The 24,170-nt window shown below is 44.9% G+C and overlaps 1 protein-coding gene across 1 annotated transcript in view; it reads right to left on the minus strand.

The window, feature by feature from the left end:
- CDC42EP4 (CDC42 effector protein 4) overlaps positions 1–23,903 on the minus strand; it is a 35,329-nt gene extending 11,426 nt beyond the window's left edge. The window contains exon 1 of the mRNA XM_015417198.1: positions 23,689–23,903. The gene's annotated coding sequence lies outside the window, so the exon portion shown is untranslated. The remainder of the gene's footprint in view (positions 1–23,688) is intronic.
- Positions 23,904–24,170: the final 267 nt, after the last annotated feature.

Raw genomic sequence — 24,170 nt, forward strand, 5'->3', positions numbered from 1 at the left:
CAGAACATTGTTCTCCCCTCCTCCATGCTACCTTCACATGTTATCCTGTGACATAGGTTAGAGTGAGATTGTGTGACTGGCCCAAGGTCACCCAGCAAGCTTTCATGACAGAGTAGGGATCTGAGCCTTCCCCCCCCCCCCAGACTGACACTCTAACCACTACACAGGCTGGCTCTCAACAGATTTGTATGAATATATCTTTGCCTCCTCTGCACCTCTATAGAACATAATTTGATGACATAGATGAGGAGACTGCGGCCACATCATACATTATCTCCATGTAAAAAAGTGGCAATCAGCCTCTACCTGAAAGGTTGGGACGCCAGAAGGGACCCCTGATCTGGAATCTCCTAGGAACGGACAAAGTGGAAAGTCTGAATATACAGCCTAGTCCAGTGGTGGCGAACCTATGGCATGGGTGCCAGAGGTGGCACTCAGAGCCCTCTCTGTGGGTACACGTGCCATCACCCCAGCCAGGCCCAGACCATCATTAAAGTTTCGAATTCTCTGCCAAATCATTTTAAGTAAATGAAAGCATTTGGGATTGCTTTCCTTACTTTGTTTGGATCATCTTAAGTTAATGTATGAGTTGTTTTTTCTAAAGTAAAACCTCAGTATTCAGGTTAAATTGCCGTGTTGGCACTATGCGATAAATAAGTGGGTTTTTCTACTTTTCTCCTCCTTAGGGATTCCCTGACCCACTCCTAGTGTTTCCAAGCAGCTGGGGGAACTATGTGATACAGAGGGACTTCACTCCTTCAGCAATCTCTAAAAGGTTTGCCATCACTGGCCTAGTCAAAGATACACTGTGTTATAAAACACATGCTTTGTTACTTTCCAATATCAATAAATCCCCAAAGTATTTAGATTTGGTTGGGTTGAATCCAGAATATGCTTACTGTGGCAGACCGGAACTGTGTCAGCTGGCGGGCCCCCGCTCTGCCTACTCCTGCTTTGCCTGACCTGGCACCATTTCACTCCACTACTTCAGGGTACTGCTGCCACCACTGTCCCTATCTTTGGGCTTCCCATGGATCTTTGGGGCTCTCCTGGAGAGTTGGCAACTGAACATTTTTTACTTTTTTCCTCCCTAGGGATTCCCTGACCCACTCCTAGTGTTTCCAAGCAGCTGGGCGAACTATGTGATACAGAGGGACTTCACTCCTTCAACAATCAAAGGATTTGTTTAAAACTCACAACTGTATATACAGGCACATCAGAAGTGAACGGAAGAAATAAAATGTTGACAAAAACGCTTCATCTCTCTCCCTCCTCTAAACTGATGCCTTATTATAGGTGGTATGCAGGGCAGGTACATTACTTCGTTACTCTGGGGTAAGCTGGACAAACACGTCCCTCAAAATGGCCACAGTCACTGGTCTGGGAGCAGGGCTATACACGCCTCTGGTCTTTTGCAAACTTCAACCAACCGACTGACTGGTTTCCCACCCAAAACTCAACAATATATACATCAGTTCCCACCCAGGACCTGGCTCTCCCTCCTGCAGCATTCTGGGGCAGGTCTCCTCATAACCTTGATGGATTTAATGTCCTTTCTAGGGAGTTGCCCTCAGATTACTGGTTGGAGACAGGAGGGAATTAGGAGATTAGGCCAAGGCCTACCTAAAGTTTGATAGTCTCCTCCTCTCCAGTCCATGGAAAGTTAACCCCCCCCCACACACAAGATGGCATTTCTCCACACTTATCAACAAAAGTAACCTGTATTTGAACTGTGTGAGAGGGGACTAATTGTTGATTGCTGGCAGTGAGGGAGAAAGTTAAATAAGGTCACATTGCACTGTGGCTTCAGCTGAGACAGCACTCTCATACTCCAGCACACAGTTCCCCTGGAGAAAAGGACTGCCTTGAAGGGTGGACTCTATCGCATTGTATCATGTTGAGGTCCCTCCCCTCCCCAAACCCTGCCCTCTCCTGAATCCACCCCCAAAGTCTCCAGGTATTTCCCAACCCAGACCTGGTAACCCTGCACATAATACATGCTAGTGACAAGGAGTGGACTACATTCTGATCCCGTACATCCCTTGCAGCTCACATGCACTGGCGACTTCAGCCCAGGATGGCCACGTCCAGTTTGCATGATTGACAGGAGAGACTGCAAGACTAGTTCAAGCTGCAAAGCTATTTTTGTATCAGAACCATTGAGAGGTTCCTCAAGAGAAACAAGAGCTTGTCATTTCCAGGGATGTTTTTCTGTGCTTCTGGTTAAACTCTCAATATTCATGGAATGAGTGTTAACTTCCATGAGGGAAGTCTCTTCTCATGACATGGTTCATTACAAGTAATTATAGAAGGCAGTAGCAGTTCCAGTTTATTGTATTGACCGTGAGTCATATAACAGCATAAAAACAAATCTTCCACACACTGAAACTACAATATTAGCAAAATTAATAGAATTGACAAAATTACAAATATAATACAAGACTAAAACCATATAAAATCAACCCAGGTTAAAAAGACCGAAACAATTTGAACTATTATTATAGCTATTATTCCATAAGGATCAATCTAATCCTTTTTACCGCTAATGTAAACAAGCGACTCTATTAGAAACATAAGAATCCTCATTTACAAGCAAAAATATTACTTTTTCCAAGTCTGAAGCTCCTTCTCACATGGTTAAAATATTAGTAATAAATTTATTTCGGGGGTCATGGTGGAGGGGACATCTCAAAATATAATGAATCAGATAATCTATTTTTCCCGTATCACACACATAGAACCGTAACAGGGCAGGAACACTAAAGAAACGGCCCAATCAAACCACTGAGGGCATAGCTTTAAGTCTTAAACTAGTAAAGACCATCCTTAATTTCATTGTTGTTAAGAGTCTTCAAATAAGAAGACCTGATATGATCTCTTTTTAAGAATTTGAAAAAAGAGGCCGCTATGGATTGAGCGATTATATGACTATTTCCCTATCCATTTTAAAGACTCATTCCTTTAACTCCTGTCCTGGTCTTTTAATACCTAACAACTCATTCAGAATTACATACTTCGACTGAATAAAATCCAGATATTTCTTATAGCTCTTAATATGTTTGAAAAGGGAGCAAAAGTTTTGACAACCCAGAAAATCCTGAGAACATTCTAGATTTTTCTTCCAATAAGACAGGACTCTAGCCTAGCTTTCATAGAAGGGATACCAAGCTCAGCCCTCATTTATACCACTGGCGAACCCTTTGGTAACCCAAGAATCTGACTCATAAAATAATTTTGTATTACTTCCAATGAGTCCAGAATCTGCTCTCCCTAACCCCATATTTCAATACCATAAACTAGAAATCACCTTACTGTCAAACAACTTGATAACAGGGTCAACCATACCACCTCCTTTGGAGAAGAAAAATTTCAGTATCACCCCCACAGTCATCATAGCAGAGGACTTTAACAATGTTAAATGAGGCTGCCATGAAAGGGTTTCTGAAAATGTTATTCCTAGATATTTGTATACACTACATGGTTCAATCTGAACACCCAAGATTCTCCATACTGACTTCCTAGGTCATTTCCTAAATACCATTACCTTAGACTTGGTGTCGTTTATACATAGGCCTTCTTCATTACAGTACTGGCCCAGTTTATCCAAAAGCCTTCTCACTCCAATTTTGGTCAATGACAACAAAACCATGTCATCTGCATTATGTGTCAGTACCTTAGTTTGACCTATTGCCAGGGGCATAAATTCTATGTCCTCAAGCCTATTAACTATATAATTAATATACAGATTAAATAAGGTGGGGGCCAAAATACAACCTTGTTTTACCCCCTTCTGTACAGGTATGTAATCTGTTGACACACCTTCTTTTCCTACCTTAACCTTTACAACAATGGTATTTCAATGCAATTGACTTATCAAAAAGACCAACCTAGGATCAACATTAATATTTAGCAGTTTCCGCCATAATCTATCCCTATCAAGGGAATCGAAGGCCGAGGCCAGGTCAATAAAGGCCACATATAGATCTTTTGTTGGACCCCTAATAGCGTCAGTAGCCAGAGTGTATAATGTTTGACAGTGTTCATTTGTAGAATGCCCTTTTTAAAAAACCCTATTTGCAGGAGGTGGGTTAGATACTTGCAAGGAAAATGATGCTGATCTAGAGTGACATGTTTTCACCCAGTGACAGAAAGGGAGTCACTATCCCATTTTCATGCTGCATTTTGCAAAAAAAAAAAGGAGGGGAAACCCCCCACATATAATAATTGATGTCTGGGCAGAGGGGAAAAACCAGCCAAGCCAGGCTGATAAGAAAAATGACCCCACAACAACCTTAAGAGCAACCCTGCTGGCCTTGGGGTTCTCATGACCTGCCTTTATAGGAGTCAGCATGGAGAAAAGAGATCTGCAGCCTGCCTTTTATGTCAAGGCTTTGTTCAAATCCAATCCATCTGCAGTCTGCTGAACAGGCCACTCAAAGCAATTTGGGGCATACCACAGAAACATCCACTGAGGAGACGAGACAGCCTTTTCCTCTTTGAAGGCAAAGCAGACTGGCTTGAAGAAGGCTGGAGTTCTACATAACGGAGCTATTTCTCTATAGCGGGAGTATTCAAGAGTGAAGGAACTACTGCTTATAATACGTGATGCTATTTTAAAAATGGAAGGAAAGGCTATGGATTATACTTAGCTGTTTTTAAATTTTATTTTTACCTAATTTTATAAAATGATTGCGCTCTCTTGTTTTCTGCACCAACCCTCCCTGAACCAAGCAAGAGCAAGAAAAATCGAAAGGACCTTGGATTATCACAGCCCTTGCCGACAGTGCTGCCATCCTCTTTCCAGCAACCCCTTGCTCAATGCAAGATGACAAACTAGTGAGGATGGATTATTATGAAGTCTCCAGCCTATTCCAGATCATAATGCTGACTCTTCATATTTACCCCGAGAACACCCCTATTTTTAAAAGAATAATGGTGCTACTAAAGATTTAGGGACTGTGACAGACTGCACTTTTTAAAAGCTTAGAAGTGCTGTACAAACAGGGTAAAGGACTGTGAAGGGTTAATTCTTCACAGAAACATACAGCCTTGAGTGACAGGCTGCTCCAAGCAATTTGATTGGTTAGCATCAGCTGAGCAGAGAAAGTCTTGAGAGAGTTGCAGGCTGAGGAGAGAGTCAGATTTCTGACTTGACTGAGTTGAGTACTGGCAGTCTGACTTCAGCCTTAATTGAGAGGAGTTGAGTATTTATTTTACTGACAGTTTCAGAATTCAGCTCTGACTGAGAGCAGTTTGGCACAGAGGGAGAACTTTACTTTATGCAATTTCTATCCCGCCCTATTCTGCAAGTGGGCTCAGGGTGGGTTACAACCATAAAAAGCAATACATATTAAAACATTATAAGCCCCATGTAAAATCTAACACCAACTTAAATTCTAAAACATTTAAAACATGATGGCAACCCAGATAATTTCATACGTCCAAAGTGCACACTGTGCAAGTGCCAGGGGTCAATAATTTGAACTGGTGGGCTGAATGGCCTTCAGGAACATAGGAATTCCATGATGCCCACCATAGGCAAGTTTGAGCAGGAAGGCCTATATAATTGGACATCCAGTGCCGCAACTAAAGGCCTGGCAGGACAGCTCCATTTTGCAGGCCCTGTGGATTTGTAATAGATTCTGCAGGGCCCTGAACTCAAGTGGAAGCATGCTCCACCAGGCCACGGCCAGAGCTGAAAAGACTCGGGTCCTGGTTAGGCAGACATTTTTTGGGCTAGGGATTGCCAGAAAATGATGTTCAGATTAGCGTAAAGCTCTTTGGGGGACATATGGGAGGGGTGGGACCACAAATATGTTGGTCCTTGACTGCATAGGGCCTTAAAGGTTAATACCATAACCTTGCACCTGATCTGGTACTCAACTGGTAGCCAGTGCAGCTGGCGAAGCACTGGCTGAATGTGCACCTGTAGAGAAATTGCAGTCAGGAGGTGCGCTGCTGCATTTTGCACCCACTGAAGTTTCTGGGTCAGATTCAAGAGCAGCCCCACATACAGCGAGTTACAGTAGTCTAGCCCGGAAGTGACCATTACATGGATCATTGTAACCAAGTCACAGGAGGAGAGATAGAGAACCAGTTGCCTGATGAGCCAAAGATGGTAAAAAGCTGGCCTGGTAATGGACGTGACCTGGGCCTCCATAGAAAGTGAGGCATCCAGCATCAGTCCTAGGCTCCCCACCATTGGCTCTGGTGTTTGTATCACCTCACCAAGGGTTGGGAGCCGAAATCCTGATCCTATCTCCCCACAACTCAGGTACAGGACCTCTGTCTTAGATGGATTCAATTTCAAACAACCAGCCACAGCCTCCAAAGCCCTGGCCAGAATATCTGGGGTGGAGTTTGTCTATCCATCCATCAACACATACAGCTGGGTATCATCAGCGTACTGATGACATCCCCGCCCAACCCCCTGGATTTATTTAGAATAATTAGATCATTAACTTCCAATCCTTAGGGAACACAAAATGTTAGAGAGCTGGACATTGGCTAAGAGGACTTTGCGAGATACTTCTCAGACAAAGTCTTGTCGCTCCACCAGGACTTACCAGCCACGGTTGATACAGTATGTGAACTGGAAGCCCATTGGCCGTATTCTAATCCAATATTGGACCAGTTCAATCAACTCTCCCAGGATGAGGTTGACAGGGTCCTGACAGCTGTGAAGCCCACCACTTGTTTCCTTGACCCATGCTCATCATGGGTTCCCCGGGGAGAGATTATCAATTTAGCCTGATTTAAGGGATTTTCTCAGGGACTTTAAAGGAGGCAGTGGTGAGACCACTCTTGAAAAAGCCATCTCTGGACCCTTTATTTCTTCACATTTATAGCCCACCCTTCCCAGAAGCGGGCTCAGGGCGGGTTGGTCCTAGCCAACTACTGCCCAGTGTCGAACCTTCTGTTCCTGAGTAAGATAGTTGAGAGGGCAATAGCTGAACAGCTTCAGGTTTTCCTGAATGATTTCTGTATCCTAAATCCATTCCAGTCCAGATTCCGCCCTGGCTGTGGGATGGAGATGGCACTGGTCACCCTCACAGATGACCTCCGGAGGCACCTGGATCGAGGCAGGTCAGCGCTGCTGTTGTTGCTTGACTTAACAGCAGCGTTTGACATGGTTGATTACCATCTTATGACCTGCTGCCTTGACAACATGGGGGTACGAGGGACAGGCTTGCAATGGCTGGTCTCCTTCCTCCACGGTCAGGGACAAAGGGTGGCACTTCGGGAGAGAGTTTTTTCGTGTTACCCTTTGGTAGGCGACATCCCACAAGGGACGATCCTGTCCTCGGTGTTGTTTAACATCTGCAAGCGCCCCTTTGCCCAGTTAATCCAGGGGGTTGGGCGGGGATGTCATCAGTACGCTGATGATACCCAGCTGTATGTGTTGATGGATGGATAGACAAACTCCACCCCAGATATTCTGGCCAGGGCTTTGGAGGCTGTGGCTGGTTGTTTGAAATTGAATCCATCTAAGACAGAGGTCCTGTACCTGAGTTGTGGGGAGATAGGATCAGGATTTCGGCTCCCAACCCTTGGTGAGGTGATACAAACACCAGAGCCAATGGTGGGGAGCCTAGGACTGACGCTGGATGCCTCACTTTCTATGGAGGCCCAGGTCACGTCCATTACCAGGCCAGCTTTTTACCATCTTTGGCTCATCAGGCAACTGGTTCTCTCTCTCTCCTCCTGTGACTTGGTTTTCATAAGCTTTCTATAAGACGCTCTTGCTGCCTCGTCAGCAGTACACCACCACCCTCGCTCTAGCTGTCTTAGCTCCCGTTTCACCCACCATAGCTCTGGGGTATACCATGGAGCTAGTTTCCTACGGGAACGAAGAGGGCGTCAAGGAACAATTTGATCCCTGGCTTAGTAGACTTAGCCATGCCAATGCTCCACCAGCTCATTTAATGAACTGCCAGGGAGCACTGGATCCTGCAGAGCATTCTGGAAGCCAACAGGATCCATTAGTCTCTGTGGACAAGCATAAATCAGCTTGCCGCCTAGACAAGGGTTTTTTTGGGGGGGATGCTTAGCCGAGTCTTCAGGGCAAAGTGGTCTAACCACAGCACCGCATCTATAGATTCCAGATCCACATCGATCCCCATCCCAAAGATCAAATCCAGCGAGTGGCCTGCTCGGTGTGTGGGAGCTGATACAACTTTGGAGAGCCCTAGTGCTGCAGTGGATGACACTAGGTCCATAGCCTGAGGAGGCTATCGTCAACATGGACATTAAAGTCCCCCGGAACTAACAGAACTGGGGGAAAGCTGGCAAAGAAGTTTGGGAAGTAGGCAAAGACTCCCATTTGGGCCAAAGGACAACCATTTGGTGCATGGACAGATATAGACTTTGGAAAACAATGCTGACCAACAGGAAGTCTTGAGGGGCTTGTCTCAGGTGACGACAAAAGATTACCTGGGCCAGTCCTGGGTCCCAGGGGGTGTGGGTTCAGGAGGAGTCAGACCTAGATGCATCCAATGAAGTTCCAGAGGGGCAGAGTCAGGCTTAACAATAGCCTTTATTAAATCAGCCAGGTGCTGGGTGGCTAGTTGAATGGGTTTTCTGACTACTAATGGTCCAGTTAAGTCAGTTTGAAAAGGTTCCCAAGTATAGACAAAAGGTTGGAGATGGGTCTCTGATTAGATTGCTGAACATTTGAATGTATGATTGGTTTATCTCAGTATCCTGAGGGACGGAGCAGGAAACGACAGGTTTGCAGACAAAGGATTCTCACATAGACAAGGGGTCACACAAAAGGGCTAGGTGGAGTTCTGGAGATAGAAGGACTATTTGCCAAGTGGCAACTGAATAGCCTTTAGAAATGCAGATAGCTACCTGGTGGAACCCACTGTTTCATATGCATACGTCTTCTGGGTAGCAGAGAAGGTTGGATATGGCCTTGGAGATCTACCTTGTGTGAAACCTGAGTATGAAATCCATATTTGCAGAGTGCTTGCAGGCTGACTCTATGGCTGAAGCTGAGAGTGCTTAACTTTTGGAGACTTTGGTTCAAGTCAGTAGTGGGGTGCTCCTGCTATTGGGATACCCGGTTCAAGTCAGTAGTGGGGTGCTCCTGCTGTTGGGATACCCGCTAATAAGGCAGCACCTCTGGGCTACACTAGGGTGGCTCAATCAGTAAAAGAAAAGAAAAATGGAGGAAAAATCTTGCCTCTGAGGGGGGGGGCATACATTTTTCTAGCCACATTTGGGTTAATCCTTTCAGAAGACACACACACAAGCTCTGGAGCAATCCTCCAGGTTGGCAATCTTCTAGAATAAGATATACAGAACAAAACATTGGAACCTACCTGAATGTTTCTTCTCTTCAGTGGGATGAAGTCATCCAAGCTGGTTAGATCATGCCTTCTCTTGCTCCAGGTAGGGCTATGCAAATTTTTGCGAGACTCTACTGGATCAGAATGAGGCTGTGCCCTCCAGTCATAACATAGCCCAGCTCCAGACCAGTCCTTCTTTCATACAGCCATTTGTCTATATCTTTTTTCTTTTCTTGGGGGGTAGGGGGGTGGGAAGTAGATGACTTCGCCCCACTGAAGAGAAGAAACATTCAGGTAGGAACCACTGTTTCATTCTCCTTCCACGGGGGAAGTCATCCAAGCTGGTTACCTACCCAAGCTAACTATAAGCATGGGACTAATTTACAGTTGCACCTTTTAAAAAATTCTACCACCTGCTGCAGCACCCTTCTGCCAAAGGCTGTACTGGCAGAAACCAGCTGATCTATCCTATAATGTCTTACAAAAGTGGAGAATATGAACCAGATGGCTGCTCTGCAGATTTCTTCAATCAGTGCCCTGGTAGAGAAGGCCACCAACATTGCTGCCACCCTGGTTGAGTGTGCTGTAATGACCTTTGGTGGTCTTCAACTCTGTTCTTCGTAAGCCTTACAAATACATAGCTTCATTCAATGGGCGATGGTGTTTTTTTTATTTAAAAAAACCCCCTTGTTTCTACCTAGAGTAGGAGAGTTATGACATACAAACAAAGAATCTGTGAGTCTAAACTGTGCTGTTCAAGTAGGTGCACAGGGCCCTGCACCCATCCAGCTTGTTCCAGATCTCCTCTCTGGGATGAGATGGATTAGGACAGAATGATGGCAGTAGTAACTGCTGATTAACGAGGCAGGAGGAATTTACTTTAGGTACACAGAAAAGGTCCGTCCTCGACACTGAGTCCTGGTGAAACATGCACAATTGTCTTCTGACTGATAAGGCTACTGATATCCTTCTGGCCAAGTGATTGCCACTAAAAAGGCAACCATCTAAGACAGAAATTTTTAGCTCTGCAGATTTTAGAGGTTCAAAGGGCTCTTTTGATAAGGCCTGTAAAACTTTAGAAAGACTTCAGCTAGGGAACCTGTGTCTAACAGGAGGAATTAACTGTATAGATCCTTTCAGGAAATGCCTGATGTGTTTGCGTGAATACAAACTGCATAATCTTTTATGATCCAGAACTGCAGTAAGGGCTGCCACCTGTTTTTTTAGAGTATTGGGTCTTAAACCTTGCCTCCATCCCTCATGTAAGAAGATAATGATGTCCTTATACATAGGTTTCAATAGGTCTATATTCTTATTGTTAGCCTATTTTTAATGTGGCCCAAGTATAGTTATAACACACCTAGCAGCTGGCCTCCTAGACTGCATCATGATATCTACTATTTTCCTAGGGAATCCTGACTTCTCTAAATCTGCCCATTCAACCTCCAAACTATCAGTTGTAGCCAGGCTGAGTCAAGGTAATGAACTGGATCTTGTGCTAGTAGCTCCAGACTGTTTGGTAATGTTGACGGAGGAGACACTGACATCCTTACCAGTTCGGAGAACCAAGGTCTTCTGAGCCAGAAGAGGGCTTTAAAGATTACTTCAAACACTCTGCTGATCAGTGGGGTCAGAGGGAAGGCATACAGAAGGCCCCTCCGCCATTCTCACCCTCTGCCCTGGGACTGGAGAATCTCAAGAGGAACCTGGGGACTTGACTATTGGTGTAGGATGCTAATAAGTCCATTACTGATGCTGCGGTTCAGGCTCTCTTTCCCCAGATCTAGGACCCCTCCTGCTCAGCCAGTCAGCATTAAGATTTGCTAGACCTTTCAAATTTTCCACTCTCAGGTTGACTAGATACTTTTCCGTCCATCTGAACAGGAGCTTGGACTCCCTGAGGAATGGTAATGATCTCGTATCTCCCTGTCCATTGATGTGTGCCTTGGCTCCTATGCTATTGGTGCGCATCAACACTGACTTTCCCTGCTGAGTTCAGTTTGCAAACCCCTTTTACAGCTTCCAATAACTTTTTCTGGTTTCCCATAGGTAGGAATACTTTGGCCAGCCTTGTTTGGATCCTGGTCACCAAATGGATTAAAGTCTCTGATATGTGTGAGGTGACTCTTTTGCAAGTTGATTAGAAACCTGTCTCTGAAGAAACTGCATCACAACTTGGTGTCGCTGATCACCATCTCTGCCTCCTTGGCTCTAATGGGGATGTCATCCAAGAAGGGGTAAACATGCATCCCCTGCTGTTGCAGACAGGCTAGTAGTGCCACCAAAACCTTGGTGAAGACAAAAGTCCAAAGGAGAAGGCCTTGTATCAAAAATGTTGGTCTAGAAAGCAAACTGTAGGTATTGTCTGTAAGAAGAGTGAATGGGTATGTTTAGGTAGGCTTCCTGGAGGTCCAGGGACACCAGGAAGTTATCCGTGTTGCAAAATTTGTAAGACAGAGCAGAGCGACTCCATTTGGAACCTGCTCTTTTTTTACCCAGAGGTTCAGCTCTCTCCGTTTTAGAACTGCTCTCCACTCTCTGGATCTCGTCAGAACCACAAAGAACTGAATAAACCCTTTGTAATTGCTGTATGATGTGTTGTATTGCCTCTGACAGTAGGTGGCATCTTTGTTTTGTCTTGGGAACTGGAGACGAAAGAAAACAATGCAGGGGAGGAAAATATCTGGGTGGTTACCAGGAAAGAGATAGCCTCTTATGGCTACCTCTCTTGTGTTCCTGATGTCCTCGGCTTCTAAAAGGTCCCTAGTGCCTTCAGCTGCCATACCTGCCGGGCAACGAAACCCTGGCATCTGAAACCCCAGGAAATTTCCAGGCTGATTCAGCACTGAGTTTGTGGTAGGCCAGGCAGGTCTGAAAGCCTGCATCATCCAATCTGATGGGGAAAGCTGAAAGATGCAGGGGAAAATGGTGCAGTCGTCATGTTGGAATTTGGAACGCTCCAAACCAGCATGCCAGGAAGGGCCAATGGAGGAAGGGGGGGAGGTTAAACTCTGCTGCCGCCTGATCTTAAATCCACCCCGCCTTGGCTCCCAAGAACTCTGCTTGGATCACGGGTGTGTGTGTGTGTCTCAACCTCAGATCTTTGCCACGTGTTCCCTGCAGACTTGGAAGCTTCTGAGCCCTGGTGAGAAGGGCTGCCTGAGAAGGCCTCCACCCAATCGATTGGAGCCTGTATCTTCCTCCGCTGGCATTTAAAAGGCTGCAGAGAGACCCGAAGCTCTGGATCTTCCAGCTTCCACAGTGGGATGTGCCACATTTTCCATGTTTGCTGTAGACCAGTCCCGGGGCCCGAAGGTTCAAGGTGGGAGAGGCTTTTCCTTTGCAGGCTCCTTCCTCTTCTTAAGTCCTGCACTGGAAGGTATGTTTTTCTTCGCTGCTTTCTTCTCTTCCATTCTATAAGATAGGCTCAAGCTCACAAGCAAAGCAGAGCTAGGCTCAAGTGTCCTGCTGGAGCTGCAGAGCTATTCAAACTGGACAGGTTAACCTTGAACTGATCCAGTAGAGTCTCAAAGAAAATTGCATAGACCTTCCTGGAGTGAGAGGAGGCGTGACTTCCCCTATTGAAGGAGAACTTATTTCCTAGAATTATTGCATCCCCAGATACTGAGTCCCAGCATAGTTTTGCCCACACAATAAACTGGTCGTCTTGAACCTAAAGCTCCCCCCACTCCTCCCATCAGGAAAAAGGTAGGTTAATTCCCTACTTGACCACTGTGTCAAAATACCCATTGTTTCGCCCTCCACTCTGGTCTGTAGAAAACCTATTCAATGTTAAAAAGAGAATGGCTGAAGGATTTTCTCTGGCAGTGAATAATACCTGGAGTTTCCTACATAGCCCATTTGCTCCTTAGCTCGCCAGTCCCATGATCCAGCCTCAAGCCAGAGAAGGCAGCTCCCCCTTTACACACAAAGTGGAAGAAAGAATAGAGCCTCTTGTATCTGTCTGCAGTTAAGCACAGGACAGGACAAGATCCTGTGACAATCACATTGCTGCTTGGAAAAAAACTGGAGGGGGAGTGAAGTTTCATTAACTATCATTTGCACAGAAAAGTCTATTGAATGCCAAAACACTTGAAAAAGAATAAAAACTGACAAAAATGTGGGCAGTTTCAAAGGCAAGCAGTCCCTACAATTGTATCAACTCACTGTCTTGTTTTTGGATACACAGGGTGTCTAGCCTGATCTAGTCAGAGTACAGGGGCACTTCATTAGCCAACCAGCTCCAAATGTTAGACAAAGTAAGCAGCTACAAAGGATTTCTAGAAGTCCTTTAAACCAGACTAAAGCTGCTCCAAAGAACATCAGCAGCATCAATGGAATAGCTACCTTTTAAAGTACAGTATGCACACAGTACCTTAAAAAGTACAAAGCCAGCTCTTCTTATTGGCATCCCACCACAGGGAGAGAGCCAAGACACTGAGCTTCCATTGAGATGTGTGAACTGCAAGAGTGAACCTCCAACCCCCATCCCAGACATACAGCTTAGATGAACTCATCACATGAAACCTGCTCACCAGGTAGTAAGCCTTCCTGTCTTCAGTTAGCATCTGTTGGAGCTACACTAAATGGTATACTAATGGATGGTGAATTCACTGCAAGAATGCTGGACCCCAGCACAACATCCCCAGTGACTCTCAGAATTCAGCAGCAATGCATGCCTTTCATTACACTAACCATAATTTCCCCATGAACTTGTTCCTAAGCATGTGTAACTCCTCACAATGGCCTGGCCAACGAGAGCATGGATAGAGAATGCTCAATGAGATAAGGACAACAACTTCCAAATGTCATTTCCAGGATGGGGATAGCTCACGACGGGGAAATCATTTGCAGCAACATGTGTCCAGCAAACATACTGATGATGGTGTAAGAGCAGGTGCATGCAAGATAGAAGGAGCACATGGCAACACCAAAACACATGCAGAAAGAGTAGCTCAGGTTTCTGGAGAAGCCACTTCCCTTGCACTTTCTCTTTTTAGTCCTCTGTTGGAATGAAGATCAGAGCTCTACCCTACAGTATTGCTCTCTACCAATGTCTTTCAAGAAGTAAAATGGAAGGGGAGGAAGATCTTTTCCTGCCTTCCCTAGGGAAAATAAGCCTTCACAGAAACATTTTCCAGTGTTGCCAGTAAAGCACTGATATTGGTTCACAATTTGAAAATACAAGACTTTGAATGTATTTACATGAGCACATGAGGCTACCTTATACCAAGTCAGACCACTGGTATTATCTACTCTAACAGGAAAGGGCTCTCAGGCATAGAAGGATTTCCCACCATCTGCTACCCGAGATCCTTTAACTGGAGATATTAGGGATTAGACCCAAGACCTCAGGCACCGAAAAACATGCACTCCACCACAGTTGGCAGTATTCATTGCCACACAGGCAGCTGGCTGTTTTCTCAGCACATGCCAACAGCAGCTCCTATTGGATTGGATTGCTGAGACTGACAGGAAAACTAATTTACAGGAAAGACAGGCCTTGCTTCAAGCCAAGCCACAGAAACAGAGTCCACCAAAATCTTAACAAGAATATGCCAACAAATATGGAAAATAAAACAATGGCCTACAGACTGGAAACTCTCAATCTACATTCCAGTTCCAAAAAAGGCAACATCAAAGACTGCAGCAACTATCGGACCATCGCATTAATTTCTCACACGTTAAAGTGATGCTTAGAAAATCTTTCAAAAGAGACTGTTACCATATATGGAATGAGAAATGCCAGGTGTTCAAGCTGGATTCAGAAAAGGAAGAGGCACTGGAGATCTTATTGTACATTTACGTTGGTTACTAGAGCATATGAGAAACTTTCAGAAGAAAACCAGCTTGTGTTCCAAAGATTACAGCAAAGCCTTTGACTGTGTGGATCATGAAAAGCTATGGTTGCTTTGAAAAGAAATAGGTGTGCAACAACATCTGATTGTTTTGATGCACAACTTGTACAAGAGGCTACTGTTAGGAGAGAATATGAAGAAACAGAATGCTTTCCAACTGGCAAAGCTGTAAAATAAGGATGCATTTTATCTTCCTGTCTCTTTCAGTCTATATGCAGAACATATCATAAGGAAAGATGGATTAGATTTAGATGAAAATGGAGTGAAAATTGGAGAAAATTGGAAAGTTGAGTGAAAAGTGGAGTGAACAAATTGAGATATGCAGATGACACCACATTACTGGCAAAAAATAGAGAAGACCTGAAATGATTGCCAATGAGGGTTAACTTAGAAAGTGCTAAAGCAGGATTGCAGGTGAACATCAAGGGAACAAATGTAATGACTACTGTGGAATCACACAACTTTAAGGCTGACAATGAAGAAAGTGAAATCATCAAGACTTTCAATTCCTTGGCTCCATCATCAACCAAAAGAGAGACTGCAACTAAGAAATCAGGAGACAGAGACTGGGAAAGCAGCCATGAAGGAGCTGGAAAAGATTCTTAAAAGTGTACGGTTGTGTCACTGTTGACTAAGATCAAGATAATTCATACCACAGAATCCCCCATTACTATGTATGGGTACGAAAGTTGGATAATTAAGAAAGCTGACAGGAAGAAAGTGGATTCATTTGAAATGTGGTATTGAGGGAGACTTTACACAGATACTGTGGACTGCCCAAAAGACAAGTAAGTGAGCTCTAGATCAAATGACGCTTGAACATGAAGGAGCTGGAAAAGATTCTTAAAAGTGTACGGTTGTGTCACTGTTGACTAAGATCAAGATAATTCATACCACAGAATCCGGGAGGGAGGGAGTCTGCGCTGGGTCCGATGGAGGGCTGGCAAGTGAGTGAAGGCATGGGTGGAGTGGGGAAGGAGAGGGAAGAGAGATGCCGGAAAAGACAATAATGCTAGGAAAAGTTGAGGGCAGTAAGAAGAAGAGTTGTTCACTACCCAAAGGAGTCTTGGAGCAGCTTACGATCACCTTCCCTTCCTTTCCCCACAACTGACTGACCCAACATCACCCAGCTGGCTTCATGTGGAGGAGTGGGGAATCAAACCCAATTCTCCAAATTAGAGTCCACCACTCTGGCTTTCAGAGGGAAGGAGGGAGGGAGACCCAACATGAGATGGATTGACTCAATCAAGGAAGCCATGGCGCTCAGTCTGCAAGACCTCAGCAAGGCTGTTAACAATAGGATGTTTAGGAAGTGATTAATTCATAAGGTTGCTATAAGTTGGAAGCGACTTGATGGTACGCAGCACACACACCCTTCTTGCAAATGATAGCTCACTCTCCCATAAAGTAGGGGCTGCGTTTGTGTGCTCATGCATGCCTTGAGCAACCTGTCTGAATGTACAACAAGGATGCTTGCAAAAATTGGAGTGTTTGCCTATCGCTAATCTGCATGGGCTTTGTACAGCTTGCCCCTTTGTTGCCTGTGCTGACTTCTTGATGTGTCCAGTGTGCTGCTAGGTCAACTAGCTGGGACAATATGGAGATCAACACCTCTGAATCCCCCTAGGTGGCTTAGGGATCAGAAGAAAGAATTTAGGACTGTGGACAGAAGATGGGCCCTTGCACGGGAAAAAATATATATAATAAGCAGGAGTGAGGGAAGAAGTTGCACTTTTCTGATTTAGAAGTCTACAAATGCAGACCACCATGAATACCCAGTTGTAGCTAGAGCCAGATATCTGCTCTGTGGAGCTGAACTAAAGGATGCCCTTTGGTGTAAGGCAATGCTCAAACAACAGAATGCAGGCTCAAAAATCCAGCACTCCTACATTACACACACATGAAGAGGACCCATTTCATGCTTTTCATGCAGAAGGTTCTAGGGTTGACAAAGACCTTTTCTGAGAGCTAAACTCAACTAGATAGATAGACCAGTCCAACTCAGAATGAGCTGCAGCATTTCTGTGGTAATTATGATTGTCTAGTATCCACACCATACTGTCAGAAGATGGAAACTTTTTCTCTGTCCCCCTCCTCCCATGTCATGTCAACACAATGTCACTGAATGATATCCTGGAGCTCTTCTTAACTGTGCTATATATAATGTACAACTCAGAGGTATCTTTAAAAAGTGGCCTTGTACCAGTCACAGTCACCTGAAAGTTCAAACCCATCCGTCCTTGCTTTACATTAAATGTCTGTGAATGAAGAGGTTTTTTTCCAAATAAGCCATGCTTCTCCTTGCAAGAGAACGCTCCTCACTTGATGTATTCGCACCCTCCCAAAGATACATATAACAGGAATAAGGACTTCCATTCTATTCTGCTCAGAAGTGAAAGAATACAGCTATACCTTTATGGATAGGTACATAACCCTGGAGCTGATGCTTTTCTTCCCTCAGTCCAGTAAAGAAGAGAACCTCTTGCTTGCTACCTTACCCCAACACCACGTTCTGTGGTCTCACTTGCCATCCAATGAAAGCATGGCTAGAGCTGGAGTAAGGCCCAGAAGGGTCTGTGGGATCATAAGGAAGCTCTTTGTGGGAGGAAAGGGTTACATGAGCCAGGCTTTTATCAGTCACTAGGCCATGGACTGAGCCCTCATTTCTCTTTTTTAAGATTAAGAGCTATGTTTAAGGCACTGAAGGAAGGGTATCTTCTATATCAACTAAACAACATACAAGTGCCTGAAACCAGGTAAGTACAGTACCACCTGTCCTTTGAAGATTGTTTCTGAATGAATAACTTACTAGAAGGAATACTTTTTGAGGTGCATTCTGCCACACTCTCAAAATTCCTCCATATATCCAGGTCACTGTTTTGAAGTTGCTGGATGACCTTGACTCACAACATCAAAGTTTGGATTCAGCCCTGGGTTTTACCAGTCTGACCTCATTCCTGACTTGCAGAAAGGCATTCAAGTCAAAAGGTAAGAGGGACCAAAGGACAGAAAGGCGCAAAGCAAGTTGCCCAGGGAGCCAGCAAAGGGAGGGACAGCCAGGAGGCTTGAATTTCAGCAGCCAAGCTGTGCAAACAACCACTTCATGTTATTGATCAGTGGAAAGTACCCCACTGTATCACAGCAGGTGAGGAACCCGGATACCAGTGAAAGTTAAACTCTCCCTTTGTCAGGGAGATTTTACCAAGTTGTAAATGAAAGCTTGGATCTTAAGACATAATGAACTCAGCGGGATTTACAACGACTCCCCAATACAGACTCTTAAAGCCAATAAACTAATTGATTAATTCTGTTAACATTAGTTTGATGACCATGAAGGAAGATGATGACTTATAAACAAGGGGAAGGAAGGCTACCACCTCTCTCAATGCAACAACAACAACAAAAAGACTAACTTTAGTTATTTTTAAGCCAGTTTTGACACATGGAATATTTCCTGTTACAGTAAATAAAATACAGTAATAGAGCTGAAAAATACAGATAAATTATCAAGGTTTGTCTGCTATTAAATATCCAGTCACCTTACAATCTTGTCACTAAGGAAGTCCCCCACAGTTCTCTAAACAGGTAGAAAAGAGCTGGAGTAAACTATTTATGGGGAAAGCAGGAAAGCCCAGGAACTTTCTTGGTTGAAAAGCTTGATGCTGTGGGTATAGTACCAGAACAAACTGGTCCAAGAACTTACTAGCCCTTTGGACAGTCAAAGAGACTCACCACAGCCACAGATCTCAAAGCAAAATAAAATGACCAATCGCTTGGCAGCTAGGAAGCAGCTCAGGGTGCTGGTAGGTGCTCTTTAGGCTCTGGACAGTGAGCCCCAGAATTCATACTGCCCAGCAGAAGCCAGCTGTGTCAGCAGAGCCTAAGCCATTTAAAGTAACCACCCCACTGTGCACAATAACTTACGATCACACAGCCAGGAAATCATTACACCAGCACTCTTGACCCTAATGGCAATAAAAGTAGCCCAGGGCAAGCTAAGTTTTACAACCTCTCAGAAATTAAGGCTGGCCACTGCTCATTAGCAGGCCATACTTTGATTTCAGGGTGCCTCCACACCAGTCAATTGTTGCACAATGGCCATCAACTATACACATATTAATAACAGATTCTAGAAAACAACCCAGAATTATCTTGTTCTGCCTCCATTACACTCCAAAATTTGTAATTATTCCCTATTGTTGTGAAACAGCAGTGTAATTTATTTTCATGTGAATGGTATTTGCACTACTCTTCGAAATGCAGCAGAAACTACTGCTGTGGTCATCTTTTTAACTTACACAACTGAAATGGTACTAACATGCTATTAGAAAGTAGCACAATTTTCTCAGTGTGTAATTTCCAAGGAGACACTTTGAAGAAGAAAGGAAGACCTTGGAGTTTCTAGCTAGAGTTGGTCAAAGGCTGAAATGCAGCATTTGGGGTTGGTTTGCTCAAGTTGCCCCCTGGGAATTGGATGCTAGGTTAACGAATTTGTAGCTTGATAGCAAGGGAGGGGGTACCAGAAGAGCAGCGATATGTCATGAATAAATGAATAAATAAGCTCACACTTTGGGAAAAAGACTGACACAAATATACCTTTGATGTCAGTGACCTACGTAAGAGGGGACGATAAATAAGCTCACACTTTGGGAAAAAGATAACTGACACAGATATACCTTTGATGTCAGTGACCTATGTAAGAGGGGATGTCATGATCAGAATATAATCACCGGGAGATGAATTGTTTCACTGGCATGATAGGCCCTAACGTGGATTCTCCATTGCAAGTCCTTATGCAAATACTAGAACAACATTGACTGCTTTGTGGAGAATGGCCCCAACACAGAACCGACACAAAACACATTTAGGCTTAAAACTGTTCATGACGAGCACTTAGTCCAGCATTCCGAGGGCAGCCCCCATGGAGACTAGTCTCACTCACTGCAGTAGGCCAGCAAGGTAAATTATTGCTTGTTGTCAAAACAGCCAACTAATGCCTAAGAGGCGGGAGCTAGGGATGCCCAGATCCATGCCAACTGAAGCTCCTTCAGGATGAGACCTGTTTTGTGAGATGCATACAGTTCATGCATTACAATGCTGACATGCTCCAGCATGTAACCATGTTTTCCAAGCAAGTGTAAGCACAGCTAGACACACATCTTTCAGCAGCGACTGGGTGAACAAGAGGAAGGTGGGAGAAGACAGAAAGCACAAAGTATCGGGCACTGACACAGGGACTAGCATAAACTACACTGAACATAAGCATAGATTTGGGCAGAGCAAGACACTTGCTGCACCTTATTTGTTGCTAACACAGGAGGCTTAGAGCCAACTGCTGCCATAGTCCTATGGTCTGCACAGCTAGTAACCCCCATTTCTGGACTACCCCAGCACAGGCTAGGCATTTCTGTGGCATGCTTTAGCAACTGTCAGCATAGAGTGGTGATGAGCCAAAAAGCCAGGACATACTTCGACATATTGCTTTCCCGTGACCTCAGGGATTTACACACTTTGTGACTTCATTGGCTAGATGTGAGATCCGAACTGGAGGTCCAGTCTGGACTTTATTCCACTAATTAGCTATTTTTGAGTCACAATAGCCACCAGTCTTAACAGAGGGAGGGAAATGTTGCAGCCATTGCTTATCAGAGTCAAGATGCTATGGCAAGATGAAACACAGGTGCAAACTAATATCCCTTCAAGCTGCCTCTTCACAAATAAGCACACAAATTATAGTTCTCTGTAGCAAGGTATGACGAGATAATCATCAAACTTCCAGCAGCCACCACACAATCTCAGGAAAGAGCTTCTCAATGCTACAAGAGGGAGGATTTACAGCGTATCTCATTTAGTGTCTCTACTGGAGCATGACAGCTAATACCAGCCAGCTGGGGCTCCACATTGTTATGCGTCTCTTCAAGACCCATTTCTTCCCTTAAAGCAGCTGGCAGCCTAGCTATTGTCAAAGAGTTTACATCATCTTACCTTCTAATGGAAGATAAATAACACACACAAGTTTGGAGTTCAAGCCCATTTGCTAATTAACGATTACACATAAGAGACCCCCCTTTGCCCTGGCTTAGAACTTGTCCATTTATACTACTCTAGCACCCCACTGAAAGAAAAGCTTCCCCATCTCATAATAGAAAGCTGAAGATTCTTCCCCATGACAACTTTATAGTGGTATTATGAAATCTAACTGCAGGGAAGAACAAAGTTCATGATACAACCGATATGAATGTTCTGGACTTGAAGTAAGAGATAACTCTGTTCCTTTAAATAATCAATGCTTTAACAAATGCTTTAACTTTAATTTCAATTCTTAATGTAGCAGACTAGGGAAAGGATCCAAGCCTTGCCATGTATAGCTCTCACTGAAGATGCAACCCTATGGATATGTAATGGGGAGACAGGATATTTCTGAGTAACCATGCACAGGATCAAAGTGCAAGACAATCTTTTGAAACTCAGGAAACTTGGTATAAAGTCCTGCAGTACTCAATGCCCAGGAGAACTCTGACCCCCCCCCCCCAAAAAAAAATGATTTAGGACAAAGTCAAGGAGAGCTTGATCAAGTTAAAATGCCTTTGTGAAGGTTGACTGGAGAGCAGATCTAACAGAAACTGCAATCTTTACATATTTTATTAGGCCCCCCTTCTATACACACACACAAAGCTCTGCATGTGTTTTGAAAGAACCCAGCAATATAATTCACAACATCTGGGGACTTCTGGCCTGAGCATATGCTAACATCCCACTACTAGCAGTTAAAGAAGCATCCCTGCTCAGATACTAAACACAGGGCTCAGCTAGCAAGCTGAGCACACAGGCTTGTTTTGCAAGCATCAAGAAAGCCATCTTGGAGTGAGCATGAAGTTCAGTCACAGTAAGAGAGACAAGTTTATCCCCCTGTCTATCACAGGAGTGGATCTAAACAACACACAACAGAGCCACTCATACAGAAATTGGCAGGACATCCTGAAATTTAAGCAATGGGGATGGGGAGAAGCGTAACCCTAGCAGTTCCCTTTGTTTGCAACTCTAGTTCAGAGCACTTGGTGAAGCTGAACTTCAATAAGCTAGCTTGAGAAGCAGACAGGGAGGGAAGCAGCAGCCCCTTTTCACGCAGACACCTTGAAACAATCACCAGAGGCGACAAATGCCACCATCACTCCCACGTTAAGAGGGGAAAGGACTTGATGTGTGGAGGAGGGTGGCAGGAAAAAACAATAAACACATTACTAGGTGGGGGGTGGGTAAAAGCTTTTCCTAGTGCTTTCCTTTGTGCACCTTCAAGCTACTTTAACTACTACTTGTGGGAAGAATGGCCATTTTATGTAATCCACCTGGCCAATGCCTGTTTCCATCAAATTATACAAGAAAATCCAGAAAATATGAGAGCCAAAGGCAGCTTTTCCTTCTACTTCAGAAAGAGAAGACTCCACCTCAGGGCTACCTGCTCCTTTTCCAAAGGCTGCACAGCTCAGATCCAGACAGACCTACTTCTCTTTGGGACCACACGAGCAACTCAGCTTCAAAGTCCCAAGTGCGCCAGCTATCAGGAGTACTTGATCTCCCAGGAAGGGAGAAGTTTCCCAAGCAGCCTTGGAAGAGAAAAGGGAGGTGGGAAGAGAAGCGGTCTTTTGTCTGGGTTACTTCATTGTTAGAAGTTGCCAGAAAGCGAAACGCTATTCTCACCCCGGCTCTCCAAGTACATTTACAGCTAGTCAAACCCAGGGATTTATTAACATGCGACTTCCTGGAACTCTCCCGCTTTGGTCTCTTTGCACACACCGAGCTGCGATACTCATCTCCAATTCATTCACGGGAATTTAAAGAGACACGCTCAGGTTGGTTTTTTCACCTTAAGACAATGGGGGATCTTCCTCCGATAAAGGATTCGGCCTCCTATACTTGCCAAACCCTAACGGCTACCCCACCTCTAAAAAACAGCTGGAATGATTAAAACCAAATTGTTAATCAAATCGATAATTTGTTCCCCTCACTCTCGCTGCTTCTCTCCTCCCCTTTCCTTTCCTCTCCTGGGAAGCTAGCGACATCGACGAGGCAGAACTGATGGGAGTGGAAACAATCATCAATGGTTTACAGACCACAGACACCGATAAATTGCTGACTTTTAAAACAAAGAGACGCGCCACGCTGCGCTTTGTGAGGGGTTTTTGTAGGGGAACGGTGTCTTTTGAGGGGTCCCCCACCCCCAACGTGTAAGCATCTCTTGCTGCTATTCATACACATTTAGTAGTCCCCCATTTTAAAAAAGAATATTTTTTGGCGATATAAACATAACACAAGGCATGAGCAAGGGCTTTTTTTAAAAAAGGCTTTCAGCGAAGCAAGATGAAAAGAGAAGCGCCTTTTTCCAGAGGAAGGCACTCCCTTCCCGCACCCCCCCCCCGCAAAGGATAGCTGAACAAACAGCAGCAACGCAAGTAGACACAGATCTCTCTCGCAACCCGGCGCCCTCCCCCTCCTCGCCCCATGTGTGCTTAGCCCCCTTCCCCCCATAACACACCCACCTAGCTCTGGGCGAGCACCTAGCGCCTCGCACCCCTTTGCCGCAGCCAGCCGTCACTTTGCAGACCACCCGTACCTAGTTCGCAATCTTCTGGCAAGCTCGGAAGAAGACCTGCCTGCGTTTATCGCCTCAGCCACTCAGCTGCCTGTCTCCGCGCCTATATTCCTCTCCCATGCCCATTTCTATGGGGCGCCGTCGGGGCTTTTTCGCCAGCTCCTCTTGCTTCAAACTGACTGAGCCCGTTTCCACCCTCCCCACCCAGCCACTTAGGCAGCGATTACGCCATCACGACAAGGGGCCAATGGAGTGAGGCTACGTCAGCAGGCTAACTCAGGTCTCCTCCATTCAAAATCTGAATGCGCCGTTCTGACTCTCCGCTCTTTGAAGAGGTAATATACGGTGGGGGAGGAGGGGTCAGTCAAAGGGCTGCCTCTGTGCGGCTAGGTGTTTGGGAGCGTCTAGAAACATAAGCTCGCGTGAGCC

This window comes from Gekko japonicus, unplaced genomic scaffold (assembly GCF_001447785.1).
Source record: "Gekko japonicus isolate JY-2015 unplaced genomic scaffold, Gekko_japonicus_V1.1 scaffold1440, whole genome shotgun sequence".
Taxonomy (NCBI): Eukaryota; Metazoa; Chordata; class Lepidosauria; order Squamata; family Gekkonidae; genus Gekko; species Gekko japonicus.